The sequence below is a fragment of the Psammomys obesus genome, unplaced genomic scaffold (genome assembly GCF_907164565.1).
Source record: "Psammomys obesus unplaced genomic scaffold, mPsaObe1.curated_primary_1811, whole genome shotgun sequence".
Taxonomy (NCBI): Eukaryota; Metazoa; Chordata; class Mammalia; order Rodentia; family Muridae; genus Psammomys; species Psammomys obesus.
The window spans coordinates 2,449,847-2,468,860 of NW_026596125.1; the positions used below are offsets into that span (position 1 = coordinate 2,449,847).

At 52.0% G+C, this 19,014-nt stretch overlaps 1 protein-coding gene across 2 annotated transcripts in view; it reads right to left on the reverse strand.

Moving 5' to 3' along the window:
• Nucleotides 1-6,447, reverse strand: part of Crtac1 (cartilage acidic protein 1) — a 138,540-nt gene extending 132,093 nt beyond the window's left edge. For both annotated transcript variants that reach the window (XM_055630016.1, XM_055630017.1), the window contains exon 1: nucleotides 6,309-6,447. The gene's annotated coding sequence lies outside the window, so the exon portion shown is untranslated. The remainder of the gene's footprint in view (nucleotides 1-6,308) is intronic.
• Nucleotides 6,448-19,014: the final 12,567 nt, after the last annotated feature.

Sequence of the window (19,014 nt, forward strand, 5' to 3'; positions counted from 1 at the left end):
GGGGATATACAAGGCTCTGGCGCCAAATGCCAGGTTTGAGAAGGAGCTGGAAGGGAAGCCTGCTTCCCTTCTCACTGACTGGGACCCGTATGGAGATCCACCTTAATGCCACAGGCCACCTCTGCCTCAGAATGGCCATCTCTATCCCTTTACATTTCTCTCACTCAGCACGTGCAGAGCGTGCAGAGCGCAGTAACAGGTGCAGCCCTGCGTGAGGTGCTGTCCCAGGTGCTGAATCTGTACCTGAGGGCCACTGATGCCCTGTCTCCCTGACGCCATTCGCAGTGCAGCACCTCCTTGGGGGCTGTGTTTCTACTCTTGCAAAGGCCTCTTTGGATGAGAGGGTACAGGGCTGTGAAGCATCCTAGAGGCCAGGGTGAAAGATGAGCTGACTTCAAAGGGAAGGGGCCTATCAGCAGTGGGAGGAGCTCTGGCTCAGCTTCAGTGACTGATTTCCTGAGACCTAGGGCTCAGGGCCCCCAGTGCATTCAGGCAAGGGTCTAAGTAGTAAAACCTCATTCTCCAATGCAGGCAGCCTTAGTCCTCCGAGGGAGCCTTAAGCTCATTCCTTCTCGGATCCCGACCACAAGGAGAGAACCAGTCTCCAGCCTTCTGCAGAGAACAGCAAGTGAGGCTATTGCCACCTCCTACAAGAGCATTGCAGCTGAGCTTCGAGGGAAAATCCAAGCACCCAGGCCTGAGCTCCAGTGAGATCTGGGGACAAGGTGGCTCATTCAAGGCCTGCGCGACAAAGGAAGCCAGGAGGCTGAGGCCAAAATCCCCACTGAAGTAGCTGCTCTAGCCAGAAGGAAACTAGCATAAGAAAGGAAAAAAGGTCCCTGCGATCCCTCCTCTGGTCACCAGGACAGTCCTTTAGCTCAGCAGTGATTCCATGACCTTGTCAGCGTGCTTGTATGGTGCAAACAGAGATAAGAGTAACTGGAAACATCGGCAAGGGTCATTTTACACTCTCTGCGCTTTCCATTCTTCTGTGGCTAATTAAAGCAATATGTCAAAACGTCCCTTGGAAGAGATCTTTAAGAATATGTCTGTTAAGTAAACAAGGTTTTGCTAATTAATGCCCCGCCTCCCCACCCCTCCCTGAACTTCCCTGTAGAACTTCCCAGTGCCCTGCCCCCAGCAGAAAGAGTGGCAGAGATGTCAGTCTCTTCTGCCCCAGGGAATGGGGACAAATCCAGTCGCCTGTCACTTGTGAGCTATCAGTTTCTCCTCCGGATGTTGATCAGATTTCTTGGGCTGGAACCAGCTCTCAGGGCCAGGGCACTGGAATTTTTCCAAGAAGTAAGCGTTTTTTGTTTCACACAATGTCCACATGATTTCTTTCAAAAAAAAATTTTCTTTTTAGCTTTTTTTTTTTTCCTTTAATAGGTATCTAGCATTTTTGAAGGGCAGATCTTTGGACTTTTTCCTAATGATAAGGATTCTGATACTTTTGTAAAGACCATCCTCTACCACAAGCGCACACAAAGTGGCACAGGGCTCAGGGAGCGATTGGTCCAACGTTACACAGTGAGTCAGCACCACGGCAACAGAACTTTTCAAACCCCGAAATCTGTAATAATAGCAGCATTATTAATAACAGTCTCCTTGTAATTTCCTAAGTGTTTTCACAGCTCATATTTATGCTTCACGACAACTTTGGGGGAGTTTGCGTAAACCCATCTCAACGGAGCAGATGTGAGTTCTAGACTAGCTCTGCTATCTGCTTGCTGTAGGCCTCTGCCTGGTCATCATTCCACCTTGGATCTCAGTGTCCTCAGCTAGAAAGCAGAGCTAGTTAAAATGTTTCCAGAACCTCTGCCACCTGTAATATGCTGCTGTGCTCTTGGTACCACTGACATTTGGGGTAATATAATAATCAGCAGTGCAGGGGCTTCGTTGGGAACTGAAGGATGTTTAGTAGTAACCTGGCCTCTCTCCCATTAGATGATGCTTGTAGCATCCTCTACTCCAATTGTGGCAATATAGATTATCTTTACACACTGCCAAAAGTCTGGGTGATGTGGGTTAAGTAACCTCTCTGGTCACTGCCTAGGGGTGCCAGCGAGGTCAAGAACATAAGTAACTTGGTGGAAAAAGGTCTTTCCATCCCGTCCTTGTCTCTAACCCCCTTCACACCTTTGTGAACATGTTTCAAACCCAATCTCACAGCCCTTTGCTACTTCTTATTTCTTAAATGCCCTAAGTGGTTCAGAGTGTGTTTGGTGTGATAATGAACCAATTGATTTCATACTTTCTCCTAGGGAAAGTTCACAGGTTTATGTCCCCTAAGCAACCAGCCAGACTCTTCAGAAATCCAGAGCAGAGTCCAAGCTGGCCTGGAAGCCTATCTTCAGCCTGCAGGAGGCTCAGTGAGCACGGATTTGTCAGCGCTCTTAAATCACTGGGCTCTGAGGAAGGCTTCTCCCAGCAGAAAGATCCTTCCTCAGGAATCAATAGCTCAGGGCCTTCCATCACATTCAAAATTATCCTGGGACCTGTAAAATTTCTTTTCTCCAAGAATGGCAGAACCCCAAAGTGAAAATCCAGAAGCGGTTCAGAGAAGAAGGCAAGGGGAGAGATACCTGCTATCATACTTGGTTCATCAGTCTCTGTGCCACCATGACCAGAAGCTGATGTGCAAACCTTGACACTTGGCCTTAGCTGCAGGGGGAAAAGATCCCATGCAGTTCCCAGTGATCCAGCACTAACAGGCCCTTCCAAATGACTGGTTCTCTGCATCACACCTCAGGAGACACATCCCAAAGACCATCTCCCCCATCTTTGCTCACCTTTCCTCCCAGGAAGATCTGCACTCTCCCTATAAGGAATGTAATTCACTCTGTCCTTAAGTAGAACCAGGTCAAGACTGGACGCAAGGAGGCATTTCTCCAGTTAAATCGAACTGGCTGACGAGGATCTCAAACACAGTTCTTGGACTCTTGAACGGAGCTGTAGTTTATCTGGTGGCCTACACAATCCTCACCTCCCTCCTCTCTTATGAATGAAGACCCATCTTGTCTGTGGGCCTGGAGAGATGAGCAATCTTAAGCATTTTCCTTGGCAACAAGCACCCATTGGGTGAACCTCAGGGCCAGGGGAGGATTGTGCTTCTCAGAATTGTGGACTGGCAGCAAAATCTGCCAAGGCTCAGAGAAGAGCCCCACAGGAGTTCATATGGTATGTAGAGAAACTAGGTGGTAGCAGAAAACAGAGGGTTAGCCTTGGACCTGTCAGGCTGGCAGAACAGAAGGGCTCCAAAAACGAGAGTGTCTTCTGGGTGCCCCAGATTACAGAAGAGGAGGAATTTTTGAGACCAGAGCCTCTATTACTCTGACCTTGAGCTGAGAGCAGCAAGGGTAGAGGGCATTGGGAAACACTCTTTGGGAATTCTTTAGTGCACACAGGATCTGGACTTAAGAGGTCCCACCAGCAGAGGTGGTACTTCAGGACAGAGACCCTGCTTCAACATGCCTTAAAGGATGTCTAAGCCTTGGGTTAGGTTCTAAGACTATCTGGTGATGGCCTGGACATTTCTGATTCCATCACATGGGGTTGCATAGCTTTTGTCCAAGGACCACTTAGGACAAGAAAACGAGACAGAGGAAAGAGAAAGGATGACTTGGAATTTCCACAGCCTGTGTATGTTCGTTATGAGAACTTTATCTTTCCTTGCCTTCTTTGCAAAGAAAATGTTTCTGAATTTACTAAAGCTATTAGTATATCCAAGTCTGGCCTGTCAGTAATTATCAGTGCCTACTGTGTAGAAACATATGTCCATTTTCACAGCACAGAAGAATCAGGCCACTGGAGTGGGGAACGCTCCAAACCAGGAACTGGGAATCCTGGGGCTTGGCCCCATCTCTTCCACCAAACAGCCATGTGACCTTTGGCAAGACGCTTATTTTACTTCAACTGCCTTATTGATAAACACAGTATACATGGGAATCCTGGAGGTGGGGTGAGCTAGACTAGGTGCCCCCTCCCAAAGCTCCTTCCCCCCCCCCAGTTTTGATATTCTTGAGTTCTCAGAATTCAGAGACTACAAGGATGCCAAGCAGAAAGCAAGGATTCAGAGAGTAGGTGGAGTTATGTACCAGCTAGCTCCCCATGCACCCCACTGCATCGGAGGTCCTAGGGTTACCCGAAGTGCACAGAACACGTGACGGAAGGACCCTAATCACAACCGTCCTCAATCACAATGGGTGATTGCTGGGGGCTGTGGCCTGAGCTCGCTTAAAGCATTAAGTTACAATGGCCAGTGAAGGGTAAGAAGAAAAGTCACTAGTCCTGAGCGAGGTGCTTTTGGCGCCCCCTACTGGTTACCAAGGAGCCTGTTCCATCTCCAAGCTCCCACTGATTTCTCAGGAGGCAAGGAAGCTTGAGGACCAACTCAGGTGGTCACAAGCTGTTTAACAGAACTACTTCCTGGTTGGTGGTCTATTCTCTCCGTAAGAGTCTATGTTTCCCTCTCCAGCATCACACAGGCCATTGATCTACTCATTCACAGAGCTCCTCTGTGCAACCACAGGGTACCTTAACCAAACACCCAAAGAATAAACATGCGGGTTCAGAACGCCAGGTTCAGCCCAGATGGAGGAGGGAAGAAAGAGCAACAAGCAGGATTTCCGCACACATCCCTCATGGAAAGAAGGTCTTGGGAAGTGCCGCAGAGAAATGTTGACTGCAGGCAAACAGAAGAGCACTGGGGGCTCGGGCACAGATTGGCAACCCCCATATAGGATCATTACGCTAAGGCAGGTATCCAAGGAGTTTGGCACACCCCCATGGATGGGGTTGGGGTACAGTGAATGATCCTGCTCCAACCCATCGGCTAAAGAGCTGAAAACACCAGCAGCCTTCAACCTTCTCCGAGTCCATCAGCACCAACTGGAGACCAAATCATTCTAATCCGGGTCCTCTAGGCCAGCATCAAGAACTAAATAAACTCCCTTCATTACCTACTAAATTGACTTGAGAACCTGCCTCCAGAAAGGGCTTAAAAAGGCAGAAGGAGAAAGAGAAAACAATTCCTTGAAGACCATATTGGGACAATCGTCCATATTCCTATTTTTCCACCCTCCACTTCCCTGTCTTGGTGCCCAAGAGTGAGGAACTGTTCTGAATTTGCTAACTCAATGGGATATTTCCCGTCCCAAGTAGTCACGGTTTCAAATCTCCCCTGATAGCTTTTCTTAGGTCTTCTTCCCAGGCTCAAGACAGCATCACATAGAGCTGTCCCCTACCCTGGGAACCTCTTTGCTTTCTCCTGGCTTCATTTGCAAAGTCCTACACCTATCCCAGAAGGTACCTCAAATGCAACTCATGAATGCTTCCGGAAGAACTGAAGCTCCTCTGGGATGCTTAGAAGCCACGGTAGCTGAGCCCACCCAATAGCCATAGTACACATTAGTCATTCAAGGAGGAAACCCCTACCCTCCACCCCCACCCCCACCCCCACCCCTAGGGTGGCTCCCATCCCAGCTGGGATGACTTTGGATTCTTTAGTTGCTTTCTGCAGAAGCCGGACTAACCAGGGCTCTTAACTACTGTACTGCAAAAGAAGCACGCTGCATTGCTGGGCATGCCCCCAAGCCTGCTGCCGCCCCACCAAAACCTCGATGTGCTTCCATGAGACCAAGGGGTACCCACGGTTTCCCCGAGAACGCCAGAAAAGAGCTTGCCTGAAACAGCCCCAGCCAGAAAGCGAGACCACACCTCGGTCCAGCAAAAGGCGGCTGCACCGCGCTGGCTCCGGGAGCACTCTGCCACTCAGCGCTGTGCAGGGAGACAGCTCGGCTTCCCCGGAGAGGCGCTATGCCCCCCGGTGGGGGGGATCTTCCCCAACCTGGAAGCCTCGGCAGTTGGCCGAGGCTAGTAGCTCTGTCGGCCCCAAGCTGAGCCTGCCAGGCTGGGTGACTCCCCCGGTACCCCCTGCACAGCCTTCACCTGCTCCGCCCCCTCCTAGCCCCACTGCCCTCTTCCCAAACCGCTGACCTCCACCCACTGTGCCCCTAACGCGTTCTCTGCCAACTGCGGGATGTCACCCCCACACCTCGGCTCCCATCTCTTCCACCACCTCCAGCCCAGCGCCCGCCTCGCCCCCAGCCCGCGGGGAGGATCTGTGCGCCAATCGAGTCCAGCGCCTCTTGGCAAGTTGGGAGCAGTGCCGCCGCCTCCGCGGTGCCTCTCTTCCCAGGTACCCAGTTGCATCCCCGCCACCCCTGGGGGCGTGCGGGGAGGGGTGCGCAGGGCTGGAGAAACTTTCTCCGCCGGAAGGGGTGGGGGCTCCAGGAGCCGATACTCACACCCGGGTCGGCGCTCGGAGCCAGCCTCTGGCTCTCTCAGCCCCACCGCCTGGGGGCGTCGGAGCGCGGGCGCTCGCTGCCGCCTCTGCCGCCGGCGCCGCCGCTTTGCAGCGCCCAGCCCTGGTCCCGGGCTGGCCTCGAGCCTCCCGCCCCGACGCCGCGCGCTCGCTTTATACAACTCCACTCGAGCGCGCCCGGGCTTATGTAAAGGCTGGCGGAAGCCCGCAGCCAATGGCGCGGCGGCTGGAGCCGGGGCCCAAGCTCGGGGGGCGCACGCGCGGCCAATCCCTGCCCGGGGAGCTCGAGGAGCCGGGTGGGGGAAGGGGCGCCTCCCCGCGCTGATTTAGGAGCCGGGATTGCGGTGGCAGCAGCCGGCAGCCAGGCTGGCCCGGAGCGGCGGGCACTGGGGTGGGCGGCGGCGCGGGCGGCGGCGAGGGCGGGTGCCCCCCGTGCTCTTCCGCGCCCCGCCGCCGCGCCGCGTAACCTTCAGGAGGCAGCGGGGCCTGGCGAGTGGGGAAAGGGCGCCGTGGAGGGGTGCTGGGGACCGGGCTGGCGGGAGGGAGGCAGATGTCCCTAGGGGGGGAGCGCGGGCAAGGCTGTGCGGAGGGGGTGGGGAGGCCGGCGAGCCCCGAGACCCCGCAGCCACCGTGCGCGCGGGGCGGGGGCGGCGGCGCTGTCTTCTCCCTGCCTCCCCGATAGCTATCTGGCGTCTCCGGGGCCGGTCGGAGCGGCCGCGCGAGCCACGCCGATGGCGAGATTGCTCGCCGTGGTGCGAGCTCTGAGTCGATCTTTATCCAGCCCGGGGACGTGTCCGAGCGCCTCCCGGGGACTGCTCAGTATGGGGAACGGAGCTTCACCACGGTCCCGGAGGGCGGGGAGCAGGCGAGCGCAGTTTGGCGGTCAGGCGCGGCGGCCCCGGCGGCTGCTCCCCTTCATCCGCGCCTCCCCCACCCCCACAGGCAGAGACACCCCCTGCCCCCCCTGCTAGCACTCTCTCCAGCAGCACCCACCTGGGCCGAGACTGGTCCACCTGCTCGGGCCGACCCTCCCTCGCTCCTCTGCCCACAGGGAAGGCTACGCTTGTCCCCTCTCTCTCTCCATTGACACCAGCTTGCTCAGCTGGGTGCTTTGGCTTTGGTCTCTCTGGCTCAAGGGTAGTGGTGGGAGAGGAACTAAGATGGGGAAGACGACTTGGGCCAGCAGCGCTCCAGGTACCTGTGTCTGGGGCAGGAAACTTGCTTAGGTCTACAACAATGCTAGGTCCTTTCTTTTACATCTGCAATAGAGCCAGACACATAGTAGGTGCTCAGCAAATAGGGAATTTTGACCTTTCATAAATAAGACCGGTGGGTTTCTGAAAGCCAGACAGGGAGCCTCGGAGGAAAAGGATCTAAGACTGTTTGCTTAGCTCCAAAGGCTTTTGTAGCACTACTTGCTAATGAGCCCGGCTTCTGTAGGCTTGACTCTCAAGATGCCTCTGATGAGGGCTCTGCTAGAGAGGGCCCTGCCAACCAGTTCCTGGCTGGACCTGGTTATCCCCAACACGGATTAGAACTGTCAGCCGTTTTACGGTATCTGTGCTCTTCCTCTTAGAAGCAGAAGCTAAGCATAGACAAAGCCGGTCCCTTGGGCTGCCAAGGAGCTCAGGTTAGGGAACCCTCAGCGGTGGGGAACCTTTGAGAATCTGGCAAAAGTTACTGGAGTCTTTCTGGGAGAAGTGGCAAGCGTTTATACACAAGTGACTGTCGAGTATAATTTCAGGATCATTAGAGAATCCTGAGTCTTTGGGGGCTTGGCCCAGTATCAACCTGTTCCCCCGGGGTTCCAGGCCAGTGGTTTGTAATCTCTCTCTCTCTCTCTCTCTCTCTCTCTCTCTCTCTCTCTCTCTCTCGGAATCAGTGTTCCGAACCCTGTGAGAATCTGAGGGATGTGAGGATGTGCTTCTCAGAAAGGATGCTCTCTCAGACATACGAGGGGAGGTGGCAGCTGCTAGAACTTACCCAAAGCTCTGCATTAACACGCTTCATCCAGCAGCAAGTAGACTCCGTTCCCAAGGGAACTCCGGGTCCCCAGCTTCCTCCCTAGGAACAGCAGTAGGTTCGATACCCTGATGGCTCACACCATCACCCTGTGCCGAGGTCATCCATATCATGTGGCCGTGGCCCTGGTACCCGAGAACCTGTCTCCACACCCGTCCTCTTAGTCCCTGCCACCCTCTTTACGCAGAGGTAAGTAGCAGATTGTCGGATTCTGTCTGCTCCACGAGTGTTTCTGCCCCAGACGCTCCAACTCAGGGAGACAGCAAGTGACTGGTAATTAACCAGTCTCACTCAATCCCGAGCATCTGAACACACCTTTCTTCGTTGTGTTCTCACCTCTCCTCTCTCTCTCTCTGCCTGGGAAGCTGTGAGCAGCAGCCCCAGCTGCAGAATCTCACCTCACCTAAACCTGACAGATTTAGTAACCAGTGTGGTAATTATCAGCATTAGCCATCCAGATGTGAATAGGTTGTCGGCACAAAACAACTCTGTAATGATCTCACTTTCCCACAGCTAGTCAGGTAAGGGAATGACAGGGCAGAGGTGCCGGGGAAGGACAGAGAAATGGGAAGTGACAGGTGCTCCACTCAGGAAGTCCTTCAAGGAACAGGCTGGGCAGGCCGGGTCCTAGAATGTCTAATTCTTCTAATGTTGCCTGTGTCTGGAAACCCTTGAAGCCCGGGGTGTTTTAGAATTCAGAGAGGTGCCAAACATGTCGCACCATCCTGTGAGGTCTGGAGTCGCATCTGAAAATCAGACACATTCATGGTTCCGCAGTGAAATGTTGGGATTTCTAGGGTGAGAGCAATGAGGGGAAACTGGTTTCATGTCTGTTTAGGTCAGGATCCGTCTCCAGATGAGTTGCAGCCCCAAACTAGCAAAACCCTAAACAAAGCCCAAACATTTTAACTCCTGGTGATTTGGGTGTTTGAAATTATAGGCAAGGACTGTGGTGCAGGCTGGCTGTCCCTGAAGAAGTGAATTCTTTGTGAGAGTTGCAGAAGCAGCAGCCTTGGATGGGAAACCACAAACTCTGATAGACATTTCAGGGATGTGAAAATATAACTCCCTTCTCAAACCAAGCCATATTTTGATGGGGTCCTCTTTTTTCAGGGAATACACGGGCATCAAGTGTCAACAGTGTGTTATGAGTGACAGGAGGGCAAGTGGGCTTTTGTCTAGGGTGAAGGTAGCCAGGAACTCTTTCTTGTAGAGGTGCTTCAGCACCTAGGGGACAGTTTGTTCTAGGGGTATAACTGTGACAGACACAGAGAGGAATCTTCCATGTGGCAGGGTTAGCTCAGAACAAGTGGAGATGGGAGAAGAGCCAGAGGCATGCTCTTCAGGCAGGGTGCAGACCAGAAAGGCAGATGATCAACAGGGAGGTGCTACTGAGTCCTGGAGACAGTGGGGTGTCAAGGTCAGAACTGTTCAGGACTGTGTGGAAGCGTGGGGAAGGCAATGCAAGGGGGCATCTGGTCATGGTGGTCACCTGTGCTCAAGTACTTGGTGATCCCCTGCCTATGTGTGGAATATGCTCTTGGGGTTCCTTGTTTCGGCTAAGGTGACTCTCAACCCGAAGGGCTGGATGATAGTCTGAGGCAGGGAACAAGATGGAAAAAGAAAAGCTCTGGGGAACCTCTCACTATACAGCTCTCTGACCTTGTTCTAGTTGTTAAGCCAGAAAGCACCCCCCCCCATGTCATGGGGCTCTTTGGAGTTCAAGGTCAGCAGTAAGTTTACACCGAGTTTCAAGGTTAGTCTGCTGGCCTTTGACCTAAGCCCTGGCACCTGACCAGTAAGTACCCTTTTCCTCTGATGGAGATCTGCCTGGTACCTGCAGGTTTAGTGATTGGGGCTCTGTGTCATTCTGTCTTCCGGTCGTCAGGTTAAAGATCCCAAGATCTGGATTCTCTGCTCTCCTTCCTATGGCTTTGTAATCTGCTGCCCCACAATTCTTGATATGAGTGTCCTTCTCCACTTCTGCACACTTCCTTATGCCAACTTTCTTTGACATCCTCCAGCCTGGCTTTGCCTCCTTTCCTCCTGTGGTACCTTGGTGGTCAGGTCTTGCTCCAGGCTCCAGCTGCTCCCAGTCTGGCATCGCCCAATTCCAACCCAACCAGGTTTCTTGACAGACATGAGCTCATGATTCTGATTTCAAGAAGAGAAGCACTCCTTTGTGGAAGACGATTCTCATCATCACCAAATGCCAGGGACAACTCCCAGGCTGGGGGATACCTTTGCCAGTTTCATCTGGTAGGAGGAGAAAAAAGGCATAAAGTGAACAAGAGGGGAAGGTGGGAAAGGTGGAGAGAGAGGAGAAGAATCAGAAGAAAGAAAGGGAAGAGGCACTCCAGCCGAGGGGAGGAGAATGTTTGAAGTCTTTTTTACAGTGTCTAAACTGAGCGAATCTTGTGAGCAGCAAAGGGTCAAGCGTTGAAGATGAAAAGGAGACCAGTGTGTGTGCAAATGAGAGGAGGGGGATATAGGAAAAAGAGACAGGGAGGGCATAGCTGGGTTCTGCATGAAGGGCAAAACTCAGGAGAACAAAGGCTGATGTCACCTCACAGAGGAACCCATGTTTGAAATTCACAAGGATTATTTTCTGGTTACTCTGTCCTGGGCCCACTAATCAGCGGTTGTTGAGCACCTTTTAGTTCTTCTCTGTTTTCTTCTGAAACCCCATCCTCTACCTGGCACAAGATTGGATGAATTTGCAGAAGTTCTTTCCTGAGATATTATACGTGTACACACATATGCACAGAGAGACACAGAGAGAAACACACACACACACACACACACACACTCACATCCTGCCGGCGACAAGGTCAAATGGGGTAATAAAAGCTTTGACAAGGCACATGTCAGGAAGAGTGTGCACAGCACTCGGCAGAGCTCCTGCACATAGTGGGTATGCCCTAAGTGACAACAGTCATTTTTCCCCTTTCCTTTCCTCTGCTCTCCATGCCCACGGGTCACCTCTTTTTTCCTGGGAAAGGCCACTCAGTTCCATCCCTTTCTCCTCCTCAGCCCTGTGGCATACAGTACTCTCATTTTTCCAGGGCAGAGCTGTAGGCCATAGTTCTACTCCAATCTACTATAACCCTTTAATTTACACAGCCCTATACAGAATAAGGCACCCCTCATTAATGCACTCCTATGACATGCACACGTGGACAAAAGCTCAGAGAGGTAAAGTGCCCTGCCCAGAAAAACACAGTTAATGAAAGACAGCTGGAATGAAAATTTGGTCTCTTGGGTCCAAATCAGTACATCGTGCACTGTCCAGAGTTGAGAAAGCAATTGATTATTTCATGGTGCAATTCTTGAGAGTAGAGACCTGCTTTTCTATTTCCCATAAACATCCTCGGGGCCTGGCCCAAACAAGCCCTCAATCGGAGTCAGTCAGTTCACTTCTAGTACCCAAGGGAACCCTGGCCACCCTTGCTTGGCCTCGCCTACACATCACTATTTCTGCTTTGATGCTACCTGATCAAGGCTCAGAGAAGCAGCCCAGAATGAGCCAGCCCTGTGCACACACACTGTAGATGAAAGCTGCCCAGGAGCCCAGCCACTGGTCCACGTTCTGACAAGGCAGGGGAAAATCAGGAGGAATTAGATTTGTTTATGTATAGCTCAGACAGGTAGAAAATAAAAGCAACTCCACGCTCATTGCAACAGAAAGGAGCTGAGACTTCATGAAAAGAAGGCTTTCTTCTCCCTGAGAGTTGAGATGTCAGAACAAGATTTCCTGCAGAGGTTGTAAAAAACGGCTCCCCTGGAGGTCTTTAAGAGCTGGAGAGCGACTGGCTTTCTAGCGAGATGTGGGCATGAAGGCAATCATGAGTGTGGGGCCGGGACACAGACAGCTGGAGGAAGGCTCAGCATGCAGCAGCCCTGACCCGCCATCAGCATGGGTAAGGTAAGAGCTAAAAGGTGGGGGATGAGTGACAGGGCAGAGAAGGCCGGAGAGGTGAGAGCAGACCTAGTGAGGCAGGGCAGAGGTTCCGACAGCAAGAGCCCTCAAACAGGTCGCCTTCCCGCCATACAGCCCAGGCTGTCCTTCGGTATTAGTGGGCATGTGTGAGGCGGCATGGGGACAGAGCGCACACTGCATCCTCGGGTTGACTGGCTCCTCCGGGACAAAGGTCATACTTTTTCTCTGAGCAGAAGCAACGCAGAGGCTAGCCTTTCCACCTACAAAGTGAACCAGGCAGTGGAGCATGTGAGATCCTAGTGCCTGGGAAGCTGGGGCAGGAAGATAGCTCAAGGCTAGCCTGGGCTACACACTGAGATTCCCATCTCAAAAAACAAACAAGCAAGGACTCCCAGATAAACCTGCAGATTGGTCTTGTGCAGTCTCCTGAAGCAGGATGTCGGAGCACAGGCCAGGAGCACGTGCTACCTCAGACAAAAGGGCTACAGCTTCCTGGAGTCCCCATTTCCCCCAAATTTACGTCTAGTGTGTGTAGGTGGGGGAAAAACTGAGACGGGTAAAAATTTTTTACATGTAAATTTTAGGTATGTCATACAGGTATATGCAAAATTGTGTAATGTGCTAGGCACAGCATGGGCCTTGAACAGAGCTTTCAGGTTCTTTGTGAAGTGACCTTTAGATCAAGGTGAAGTACCCTAGTCTTTACAGTTCAGAGCACTTTTTGCCGGAAGTTGCCTCAGAGCTGCTCTCATGGATTCGGAGCCGTAGCTCATTGTGCTCCTCTTCAAGAATCTGCACACCTGTGTGTCAGGCACCATGCTTTATGGCAAACACGAGTGTGTTTATATTTTTCTGTGGCTGAGATGCGAAAATGGGCTCCGAAGGACCGCCAAAATTCTCACGGCTAGGCTCCCTTTTAGGCAGGTGCGGCCCCTTCCCCATGTGGGCTTTCTTCTCCAGGATCAGCCACCTTCCCCTACCCCCCACTCCCCAGGCTTCCCATTCATCAATTACCCAGCATTCCTGCCACATTCCACCCTTCCCAGAGCCTCCCTGGCTGGAGGTACAGGTCACAGGCAAATGGGAAATCCAAGAACATCAGCTGTGCGGGTGCCTTTTCCCTTCTTCTGGTGCCCACTTTTACAGGTAAGGGCGTCAGCATGAAGGAGTCACCAGCATCCCCAGGTCAGGAGCAGAACATCCAATTCCAAAGCTGGCCAGTGGAGTTCCGGCTCAGTGCATCGCCCAGGGTCGCCTGGAATGTAACCAATTCGGTGAACTGCCCAGGATGGATTGCTCGCCACTAAGCATCTATCCAGGGCTTGTTAGGTGCAAGCTCTGTTAGGCCACTGGGGAACAAAGATAAATAAGACCTCTCTGCCTTCAAGGAGCTTACAGCACAGCGGGGAATTGATGCCCAAATCGTGCGGAGAAAGACATAAAGACTAACAATGGCTGCAGAGGCGGACCTCAACACCCTCCTTTTGCATTCTGCAACCTCCTGCCAGCAGGGGCGCTGTGAAGCTGGAGACCATGTTTCTAGTTACCTGTCCCTCTATCTCGACACAGGACTCCCCCTCTCAGTGGTCCTCACCTTCCGCTACTTGTCCTTTCTCTGCAGCTCCCAGCAGTGACTTCAAGCAAAAGTCAGCCCAGCCTGGGTCACCGGTTGACCCTTCCTTTACAGAGTCAGGTAGCACTCAGAGACTGCAGAGCACATACATGCCTGCTTTAATTTGCCCCCAGGAAACTACAATTCTGCTGTTATAGAATTCCATGGATTAAAAAAAACAAAACAAAACAAAAAAAGCTGAGTTAAAGGAAGCCACAAGTAAGTAGAAAAGCTGGGAGTGTCGGGCCATCCCACGGAAGCTGTTTCACACACAGCATCTTCTGTGGGCCTCGTGACCATGGTGTTGTGTTGGTCGATCCAGAAGCTGAGATGTGGGAAGGATAAGGTGTTAAGCTCAGCAGGTCTACAGGGCAGCTGGAGTTCGCGTCCTGGCTGATGTTCATCTAGAGCATTTGCTTTTGAAGCTGCACTGCAGATCTTGTGTATTTCCAGTCGCCCTGCAACCACCTGGTTTTTGGGAGCATTGGGTCTGCAGTTTTTTTGCTGGGTGAACACCATGACAAAACAGTCTTGGCCGGACTATGTGAAAAAGCTAAAAAGACCGCCACCTGGTGGCTTTCTGGGTGGTGGCGAGGGATCTGGGCTGGTGCTGTGAGCGTCTGTGTAAGAAAGTGACCTTGCAGGGCTCCGGCTCCGCTGAGAACTTTGCCTGGCTCCTCTTGTTGAGTTCATTCTTCACACTCACCACTTGGTCCGATTACAGCATCGTTCCCATTTTAAAGTCAAGGTCACTGAAGCTCTGGAGGCCAAATGACCCCCTCAAGGTCATGCAACCTTTAGTCTCCAAGCTGGGATTCCAAACCCAGGTTCTTTTGACACCTACCTGGTCCTGCACCTCCTCACCCACTCTTTCTCCTCCTGACTTCCCAGACCCATAGCCTCAGGCCCTCACCCACCTCTTCTGCTTCTCCCATAGCTGCAGCCACCCTGCCTTCTTTCTCCTCAGGCAAGGCCTTTGCGTTTCCTACTCCCTCTGTCTCTCCAGTCCACCCATCCCTGCCACTGCCACACAGCTCATCAAGGCCACCCCTTAAAGAAGCTATTCCATCAACTTGGAATAAAGAAGCTACTCCATCATGCATCCTGTCCACTGTTGCCCACTGTCCAGTCAGTTGCCCACTGTCCAGTCAGCCAACCCCATGAATTTCTTAGGGTTTAATGATGTCAGAAGTTGTGGGATTTTGCCCTTGTGTTCATCTTTGGACAGGTCAGCTGAGGGAAGGCAATGCCCATTCATGATAGCTCCATTTGCTGGCTATGTGATTTGAAGGTAGAGGCAGGAGAGACAAGGGCCCACGAGTGGCCTTTTATCCATCTGCCTCGAAGGCCTTCTCATTTCCCCTACCCCCCACCCTCATGGTTCCCTGTCACCCTTGGTTTCCCATTTTGAGGCCTCTGTCTGTCTGTCTGTCTGTCTGTCTACCTGTCCATCCATGCAGGACCAGTAGTGAACTCCTGTCAGGGCCAAGGCTTGGTTCAATTTGGTGGGAGGCATACAGCAAAACATCAGTGCAGCTGGGGGTGGGAGGTTCACATTTGGTCCTCCAGGTTTGATGTGGTTTTAGAGCCTGAGCTTTTTGGTGGAGTTTGTTGTTAATTCTTATAATTAGCTTGTATCCTACCGATATTGCTCTTGGCCATTTAGAAAGGGGTTTAATTGGTCATTCAGGCCTGGACCCCATTCTGTTCTCCAACTTTATTACTTCCTCCACCACATTCGGAAACCTGGAAAGGTAGATTAGCATCTCGGGATTATAAACTGCCTGTTCTCACTCACCCACACTTGGACCGGCTCCAGGAGGCAGATTCTGGCTTTCAAATTTGGATTTAGAGACCTGCTCTTATGCAGAGGAAGTAGGGCCAGGCTTAGTGCCTATGACCTGTGGGTAGGAGGAGCAGGCTACACACTTGCAGAGGCGAGATTGTGGCCATGACAGCAGCAGGCAATAGGCATCATTGCCAAACTGATGCCATTTCAGAGCGTGGCAGTGAGGTGTCAGGGTGAGCCTCCAACCCTCTCTTTAGACCTACCATTGCTGTGCTGTTTCCTTCCTGAGTCTGGGGAAATCAGCAGGGCTGGATGGTCCCTGACTCCTGCAATGCTGCTATTCTAGGCCTTTCTCTAGGAGTGGGTGTGAGAAATACCAGAGGGAAAGAGGTCCATGGAGCAGCATCCCACGGCCCTCAGGTGCTGAGCTGGGCACGTGGCCACGTGTCATTCCAGCACCCTACTGAGGACCACTGGTTGCCAGAAGAGGGAAGGAGGTTGAGCACACATAGCCAGAGAGCCTGGAGCAGAGCTGGCCAGTGAGCGTTCACTAATCACTGGCAGTTGGCACCTCACCCTTTTCCTATCCTGTGGTCCAGAAAGCCTTGTCCCTCGAGATGGCCGACTCTTCCCGTGGAGTGCCAGTTTAACCCTCACAGTGACTTGAAAGGGTCAGCTCAGTTGGGGACCAGACTGCTTGGTTCTGTTCAGACTGCTCCAGGCTCCTCGTTAGGCAGCTCAGGACTGGAAACTGACCTTGATGTAAATAATGGCCAGTGGACCTGTGTCACAGCCTGGCCCTACGGGACAGGGTAACTCTGTAATTACACCATCCAATGTCCACCTAGGGCTGCATATTTGCTGAGGCCAACAGCAGTAGCAACAAAAACAGCAGCAGCAGCTGGCTGGGCTCCGGGCGCAGCAACACACTCACGCACGCGCTGCCTACAAGGCAGAGACTACCCCATATTTCCTGGCTGTGGAGGCTGGGTCTCCAGCTCCGAAATCTGAGACTTGCATCCCAAGGCTGAGCTACCAGAATGGACAGGCGGCTGTATGTCGGGAAGATAGTAACTCACCAGGACAAGACAAGAGGCTGTATTTTCTCAGCGCAAACTTGGAAAACATGACCTGGCATACCATCTGGTGCCCGAGTAGAGCCTTGCAGGACCAGGAGTGGCTGCCAGTGTTGTTCTCATCAGGACACGGATTTCTTGAAGACCCTCGGTGCCACATTTCCTGTTTACCAGACCGCTGTCTGGCTACCCAAATCCTTCCCACGAAGGTTTGTCACTTTGCCTACCTCACCCCGCAAGCCCAGCCCACACAGTATCCCATGCTTCAAAATTGTAACTTTATATCTGCAACCAAACTGACCATTTTCAGCCTAAATTGCCCTTTCCCTGTTTATTTTGGTGGAAGTTTTAGTAGCTGATTGGCATAATTCACACTGAGATGTGAGTGATTGACAGCCTCCTGCACTGACAGACGTCTTTCCTTTTAAAGATGCTAGTTGGTGTCTTGCTCACAGGATCCCAGCTGCCTGGCATTCCAGGCTCTGTGGGGCCAGAACGGTGGAGCTAGGCAGAGAGAGGCCATCCTTCTCAAGGCGCTATTTTGCACAGGTAGAGGTTTTATTTGGTGTCTGAACAAAGCGCAATGGAGATGGGGAGCTTTTCCAGCACCTTTCCCATTGGCATTACCCCACCTTTCGGAACCTACTCTTCAGTGAGAAACCATTTTCATAAGGCTGTAATTTTGTTACAGAAGTTTGTAATTAAATATTCTTAAAAGAAATGAGGTTGCGGGTCCCTATCTCCCAATTTATCATTGACTTAATGCCCCAAGTTACACACTGTTTAATTAAGAATGTATCCCTGTTGTAACTGCATGTAGCTTCCTGGCCTTAGAGATAGGCAGTGCTCAGAATCTATCATGAACGTGCTCTCTGTTCTTGTTGTCCTGTTTACCGAGAGATCCAAACTGAGGGCAGCCTTCCTAGTCAAAAATAGTAGGCTCTCCCTCACCCCAAACCTGCAGGGACTCTCTTTCCCTCAGTAAATTCACCCTTTGGTCCTCTTTAGAATTTGAAGCACAGGATTAGTTTCTTCTTTTAGGGAACCAACATGCTCCCCCTGCTGGCTGAGGGCAGCCAATACACCCTTGTGCTGGAAAATCACAGCCCTGTCTTTGGTTTCCTGGGAACTCACAGCGAAAGCACCTACTATGTGCAGGGAACCCATGGCAAGAGCACCTAATATGTACTGGGCACAGTGCTTAGGGATAGAAGAAGGACTATATATGATAGACAGGGTACACATAGTCATACACAGTAGGCTAATGTCTTAACTACATCACAGAGGATGGAAGAATTATTTCTTCCACAGAGATGAGAGAGCCATAGTGAGGCTAACATCTGACCTGCACCTTAGAAAAGCAGCTAGATTTTGGAAGGTCGCCATGCAGGGGATGGCCAGGCTAGGAAGATGTGGGGGCCTGGGGACCTGAAGAAGCCTGGGCACAAGTGAGAAAAGAGCTTTGCCTGTGACGGGAGTAGCGCCAGATCAGAACCCAGAACGCACACTTTCTCACGCTAGCGCTCACCCGCCAAGAATCCCAGACCAACGGAGAGCACGGAGCTGGGAAAGGAAACACAGATATGTCAGGGAAATGGAGGAAGGAGCTTGCGTTGCTGCAAGAAATTCAATCCCACTTACTGAGGAAGTGAAATGGTCTGGTTAATTTAATTTCCTAATTAGATGGAAGTTCTGTAGAAAGCTTGCTTTGTTAGAAATGTGGATTTTTAAAAAACTTTAAATGTTTTATGCTGCTTTCATGCCTTAGCAATTGAAGCAAAGGCACCCGCTCAGCTGCTGATAACCCTGGGCCTTGCCGTGTCTCACAGTGTAGCTATGGAGAGCAGAGCATACAGCCCATAATATACAGAGCTGTAGCAGCTCTCACACTTGCCACCAGCAGTGAGTTTACCTACTGCAGATTTCTTTATCATCATCTACAATGTTTGGGTTTCTTTATTACTGTGGATAAAAGCATTCTGTTCAGGCTGGGGTCCTGGCTCCCTGTGTTTAGGCTTTTCGAGTTGTTTAGAGAGACCTTCCAGAGCCCCCAGAAGTGCCCACCCCAAGAACGCTGCTGGGCAGCAGGACTTCTCCAGGAACCTGCAGAGACCTGGAGCTCATCTGTGAAGAAGCTGGCTGGCTCATGCATGGCCCTACCAGGGTGTCCCTCCCCAGCAAATCATGAGAGAGGAGCAGACTTGGTCTGGATTGCGTGCCAGTTTGGATGTGGACGCCAGCCTCCTGGAT